This window comes from Oxyura jamaicensis, chromosome 3 (assembly GCF_011077185.1).
Source record: "Oxyura jamaicensis isolate SHBP4307 breed ruddy duck chromosome 3, BPBGC_Ojam_1.0, whole genome shotgun sequence".
NCBI classification, from domain to species: domain Eukaryota; kingdom Metazoa; phylum Chordata; class Aves; order Anseriformes; family Anatidae; genus Oxyura; species Oxyura jamaicensis.
Window position 1 is genome coordinate 17,773,667 of NC_048895.1, and position 6,413 is coordinate 17,780,079.

Here is a 6,413-nt window from a genome sequence, read left to right on the forward strand (position 1 = left end):
GGAACACAGATCCATTGCTGGCTTTGAAACGAATAACCTCAGCCATGCAAGGAAGGTCAGAGAAGCAGAACCCCATCTCCAGTGTGGATGTGGGCTGTTGGGTTGCCACATGACTGCACCACTGCCTCTGCAGTGTGACCTGCAGGATGGCTACAGCTCTTTCTAATCCCACCAGCACAGCAATGGCAGAAGTAATTGGTGTCTCAGGCAGGAGAGGTTTACTTGAAGTACCACCTAGAAGAAACTCCAGACTCTTCTTTTCTTTGCTATTGCCCTTATGCTTAGAGACACAAAGAATTATTGGAAAGACTTTTCCCCAGATGTGTCACCTAATTTTGTGGACATCACTTGTTCTGCTCTGTGTAGTTGAGATAATTTAGTTCAGAAAGAACTTTAAATATATATATATATTGAAAAGACACCAGAGAGAACAGCGAGAACATCTCATGTACTGTGCAGTGGGCAGCTCCTTAGTTTTGAAGACTTGGAGAAGCAGTTATGGAGCCTTTTGGAGCACCAGGCCTGACAAGGACTCTGGCATGTACCAGGGACCATATTTGCTTTCAGTCTTAGGACAGTGCAAATTTTATCTGTTGTGTCCCAGGGGGTCCTTTGAAACCTTCCCTGAAGTAATTTGTCCAAAGTGTAAAGGAAGTTGAAGGCTGCAGTGAGCTTTGAACTAGTTCATGAAGAAACGGGATCAAACCATACTTCTTCCATTTAATGTGTGGTTTCAACAGATTCTGATTTTTGATTTTCATCTCTTTCACAGGTGGTCAAATACAATCAATGTTGTTCACACACAGCATTTCTAGCTCAGCATTTTTATTTTTATTTTTAAATCAGAAACAAACAAACAAACAAAAAACTGGCTTCACATCACCACTTCTGTTCTCTCTACAGCACTAGGCCTGATGTTCACATGGACATAACCAACCTGGCTGCAGATGGCTAATATTGTGGTAGCTCACAGCCAAGACCTTGCCAAATATCGGGCTTCCTGGGTGGTTGCAGAACTCACTGCCATGGCTGCCTGCTGGGCAGTGGTTGAGACAGGTGCTTTGTGACTACCTCCGGTATGGTATTTGTAGGCTTTTGTCACAGTAGTGACAAAATACCTACATACTTATACAGCCTATAGCATATGGCTATATCCATAAGCACAAGAAAATGCACCCCACAGGGATCTCCCAGTTCTGCAGGACTGCCCTCCTCCCCTTCCCTCCCAGAGTGTCCCTTTGGAGAACGGGCAGCTAATTAGCTCCTCAAATTACAGAGGAATCTCAGATAGCTTAGGCAATTAAGAGAAGTTTCATTTTGATTACTTTTGTGCAGGGTTTGTGCAGAAATGATGCTCTGAAGACTCTTTAGTCAGGGAGTACACTATTATATCAAGGTAGATGGCAATTTCTGTCTGATATAATATCTTTTGTGGTTTCAGTGTGGACAACACCAAGACTGCCTCTTGGAGCAATGAGATCGGATGACCCTTAAAATTAGAATGGGAATGTGAGAACTTAATGATCACTTTTGGCTATAAACAATGATAGATGTAAACAAATCATTAAAAGCTGGGAAAAAAGGGGGTTCTGCTGCTTTCTTTCTGACTATATATCATGTAGTCAGATGGCCCCATTTGGTTCTGGGGACAGTTGAAAGTGCTGTGCTACAAGATTCATCTGGAGGCAACAGCCCAGGGATAAATAGGCTCGAACTTGCATGGGTAGTCTTTGGATAATTTTCACGTGAGTGGCAGAATGATATAATTTGTGATTGCAGATAATACATGAAGCAATTACCAGAAATATGGTATTTTGGCCCAGGGAAATTCATGTTCAGGCAATAATTTCAAATGTTTTAAATTCTACACTTCTGTTGTAGGTGACACAAAATCCTTTTTTGGTAATGATTATATCATCAAGTCTGTCCTTGCATGCCCTTCCTTGTTAGCTATTTGAGCACTAAAAAAGATTTATGAACCTCGTCTTACTTTCAGTAGCCGCTTTTCTGCTACTTTTTTTTTTTTTTTTTTTTTTTCAGTCTTTGACTTGCAAAATATTACACTTTTTTAAAGAGAAGGGCTCAAAGTAATAATCTACCATATTTAAGATTAAGCAGAACTTTATCTCTGCTCATTTGGACCTGAGAAAAGCTATACAGTTACAGAAACCCCCCAATTTACATCCTTGTTCAGACTAGCCCAGCTAGGGACTTAATAGTGAAGATGGTAATATTAAATGTTTGAGAGATATAAGCAAGATGCTTCAGTATAAAGTGATCAGTTGTGGAAAAAAAAAATAAAATTAAGTAAAATGTGTGAATTATTGTTCTGATTTGCTTTTAAACCCTTGAATAGCTTTGTGAAAATTTTACAGTCCAAATTAATAACCAAACTTTCACCATGGTAGTTATCTTCTGTCTTTTACATTATAGAAAAGTAAGTACTGAATTACTTTCTCTCAAAGTCCATTATTTGATGTATGTATTGCATGTCATTTCTTACTCATTTCCCTATCTGAATTGTTAAAGTCTTTCTTCCTATAGATATTCTTCCAGTTTTGTCATGCTTTTCAAAGTATGATTTTGGACCCTTTCAACATCTGCTTTATCTTTTTTTTTTTTTTTTTTGAAATGACATGAGAACCACTGTGTTCCATTTACAACATTGGAATGAAATATAATCAAAATGTCAATACTTCTTTCTCATTCTCTGTGCTCTCTATGTTTTGCATCCTTTCCTGGCTGCTGGGTTATGCAGGTGACTCCCAGATTTCTGTTTTCTGAATAGTGCTACTTAATTTATGTGCATAATATTTGAGGGAGCTGGAATCAAAATGAATCCTAGAGCAGAAATTAAAATCAGAGGGAGAAATAAATGGAAGCACAACAAATAACCAGAGAAAATAAATAAAAATAAGCCAACAAAAACCAGGCTTTTATATTATTTATACCTTGTGGAATGAAAATAAAGTGACTTTGAGGAAACATGCTTCAAAATTTTCATCTGGCGTAAATCTTTACTTCATTACCTCGTTGTACAACTGGGGACCTGGTAGTGATGTGCTTTTCAGGTGACCACTTTGGCAGCCTTTTAACCTGGTTGTGGTCTGAAGAGCGACAGCTCTGCAGCAGAGAAGACATACATAGTGCATCAGTTCACAGCAAGGGAAAACCTGAAGGTGGCATTTACTTCAGCTGCAGTTGTCTTTAACAGGTGGTGGAGAAATGCCAATATGAGGTGGGAAACGTGGCTGGAATGAGCTCTCCTTGTGTATTGCATGCAGGCAGCTTTGGCACATGCCTTGTCCTGGCAGCGATGCCCAGGGTGCCTGTTAGCAGCACATTGCTGGACTGTGTGTGCCTGTATGTTAACACAAGCATTCTCTGGGAGCTCTGGATCCCCAAAGAGTAAGCCTGCAAGTGTGACTGCTCAGCATGGGCTGGAGCATTTCCCTGCCGGGACACGTGGGTGAAGTAGGGCAAACCTGGCAGCCCCCACCTGTGGGTACACAGGCAGTGACCACAGGGGGAGTTGCTGCAAAGCCACCTTTGGCAGAGAGAGCTTAAAAAGCTCTGTATGTGCAGGGACACTTTGGGGCAGTGGGGGGCTCTGGCAGTACCAGGTTGTCCCTCATGCTGTCTCAGGCAAAGCTGCCCTTGTGGGACGGAGGAGACACCCTGGACCCCAAGGTAGATAGGAGATGGCTTCCAGCACTGTGAGCTGCCTTCAGCTGGGGAGATGCAAGACGCTCATGCTGTCCGTGCAGCGCAGAGAAAACATAATTCAGGGAACTGCACACTGAGCACACTCCTCCCACCCTAAATGGGATGCAAGCAAGCTCTATAACAAGTGCTGTAATACAGCTGTCTGCCCCCAGTATATACTGCATGCCCGAGTAGAAACCATTTTGTACTGACCTGATACATTTTCTTCAGATAACAGAAGTCAAGGAACTGGTCTCCCAGCTGTAGGTGAAGAAAGAGCCAAAAAAAATGTGCACATGTTGCTTGTGTGCTGTGACTGTGTTAGTGTGCTTCTTTCCTCCCAGGAGCGATGTAGCATGGCAGGGTGGGGATGGGATCTGTCACCGGTGTTACTGTTAGCTTTACAATAATGATCTTTTGATATTTACTATTAAACTCTGTCACATATTTTTATTCCATCTTGAACAGGTGTTAATCTCTTTGCAGAAACAGCTGAACATTTGGCTTTTCTCAGCTGTTTCTAATCAGAGCCAAAGGCAGTCCTGAAGCAATAGTAGTATTTCCCTTTTTAAATTGGCTATGAATATTTAAAAGGAAACACGTCTTTTCTGTGCAGCCTTGGCTAAGTGTGTTTCTCCCTCTGCCTCAGTAATACCTGCTTATAATAATGCAGAGCCAGCAGAAGGCCAAATGTCCAATTTTGCTCTTTCAATACATTCTGAAACATCGAGGAGACAAGAAGGAGGGGGAAAGCTGGTCCTTCACTCCAAATTGCTGCAGGGACAGAGAAGCAAAGTCCCTGAAGATGAGGTCAACCATGCAGTGGTGGTGGTGGAACACACAGCATCCCTGGCTATCACAGCTGCAGGTTAACACACAGCAAAACACCTAATGTCCTTGAAAACTAATCACTGGGACAGAAAAGAATATATTATATCTCACTGCTACAGATGCACACTCTCAGGGATGAAGGTCATGGATGTCCATGCCGTGCTGGGCTTGCAACTGCTGCCAGCATGTCTCTCCCTGCCTGGTGGGCTCATCAGACAGAAGATCCCTCTGGGGCTCTGTCAGGGTGGCCTTTTGGGATTTGGCCACATGAAGAGGATTCCTCAGTGTACGTGTGTTTGCTGACACTACATTAAGTGAGTTTGGGCCCTCTGCATAGCTAGCAACTGGTAGATTTTCTAAGTCCCATCAGGTGTTTGTGTCCACTGTGGTAAAGGTTAGCTGGCTTGCTGTGTGAGGTGACATTGTGCGACTGAGCACCATGTTGTAACCACAACAATAACACTGCCCGGCTCTACGAGAGGGATATTTGTCTATCTGTAAATCTCAGATTGCTTTACAAAGGAAATTCCAGAATCATAAATCCAGGAAATTCACAGTAAATGTCAAACCTGGAAGAAATCCAAACACGTACTGGTATTAAAATGCGCATACCAAAGATATGTTATTAATTTGGTTTGCAAAGCAGGGCATGCCGGTAAGCGGTCAGTTAGGCATTCCTCTCTATTGATCAGCAAACATCCCTGTGGAAAAGCCCTGGAGCTAGGCTACCTTGCCCTAACAGTTTGTGGTCCTGTGGCATACAAAATGCTTTTCTTCTCTCTTTCTCATTGCAAGCTGCTCTGCCTCTGCCACCCGAAACATCTCCCTCTCTTTCCTTGATGCTGAAGCCTTGAGCCACCCCCGGTGGCTGCAGAGCCCTGGAGCTGACTGCCAGGATCTGGGAAGGAGGTGGTGGCAACCAGGGTGAAGGACCAGGATGAAGGACGTCCTCTGGTGCTGCCTGCTCGCTGCCTGCCCAGGGGGGCCAGCAATTTCCCTGTTATCACTGTTATCACTATTCTACTTGGTGCTATGTGCAGAAGATGTGGGAGCTAGGAAATTGAGCAAAATATGCTGTATACCTCTTGCCTCTCAGTGTAGCAGCAGTCCCTTGGGGTTCTTGCAGGCAGAGTGATTTACAGACTGATCCACAAAATTAGCGATATCCCTGATGTGACTCGATATCAGCAGGAAGATGGCCTGCTCCCCAGCTTTCCCTTCGCCTGGAGGCCAGAGCTGGGATTGAACCCCAGGAGCATCCTCCCTGTTGCTGAGCAGAGCAGAGTGGTAACTTCTCTTCATCTGCATTTTTTTCCTACCCTCTTAGCTCCCTGCCTGTTTCATATTGTAGAGGGTGATAATTTACCTCTCACCAGAGTGAACCCTTCCAGTCCCGGTGCCCATGGAGGAGGCTGCATTGTTCTGGAAGCAGGGACTGAAAATAGATCTCCATTGGTTTATCCCAGTCCTACTGCCTCTCCGATATATATTATTTAGAGCAATATGGAAGGCTGTGCCTGAAGAGTTGTTCAGGAGTTAGCACATCCATGTTGATGTTACAGATCCCTGAGCTAATGCAAAGCAAATGGGCAGTTGGCTGCAGAATGATAAGTACTGCATGGCATCTTACCATCACCCTTACTGTCACTAGGTAAGGGTCCTGGAGGCGCAGGGAGAAATTAAAATTTTAACTTTTCCATGGTGACAAGTGCTGTCCAGGAAATATAGAAACGCAGCGGGAAAGCCATAAGGAATTAAACAGTATTGTTTTTCTTCTTCTACAATTATTGAAACAGTCATTGGAATTATTTCTCTTTATCACTTTGTAGATATTGAACAGATAGGTAAGAAAGCAAATATGAATGCTCTCCAATTGA

General features: G+C 43.3%; 1 long non-coding RNA gene across 1 annotated transcript; it reads right to left on the reverse strand.

Moving 5' to 3' along the window:
• Positions 1–2,539: 2,539 nt before the first annotated feature.
• LOC118163417 lies at positions 2,540–4,037 on the reverse strand. The gene is made up of 2 exons (XR_004749035.1): positions 3,919–4,037; positions 2,540–3,123 (listed from the first exon to the last, which is right to left on the reverse strand). It is a non-coding gene; the product is annotated as an uncharacterized LOC118163417 (long non-coding RNA).
• Positions 4,038–6,413: the final 2,376 nt, after the last annotated feature.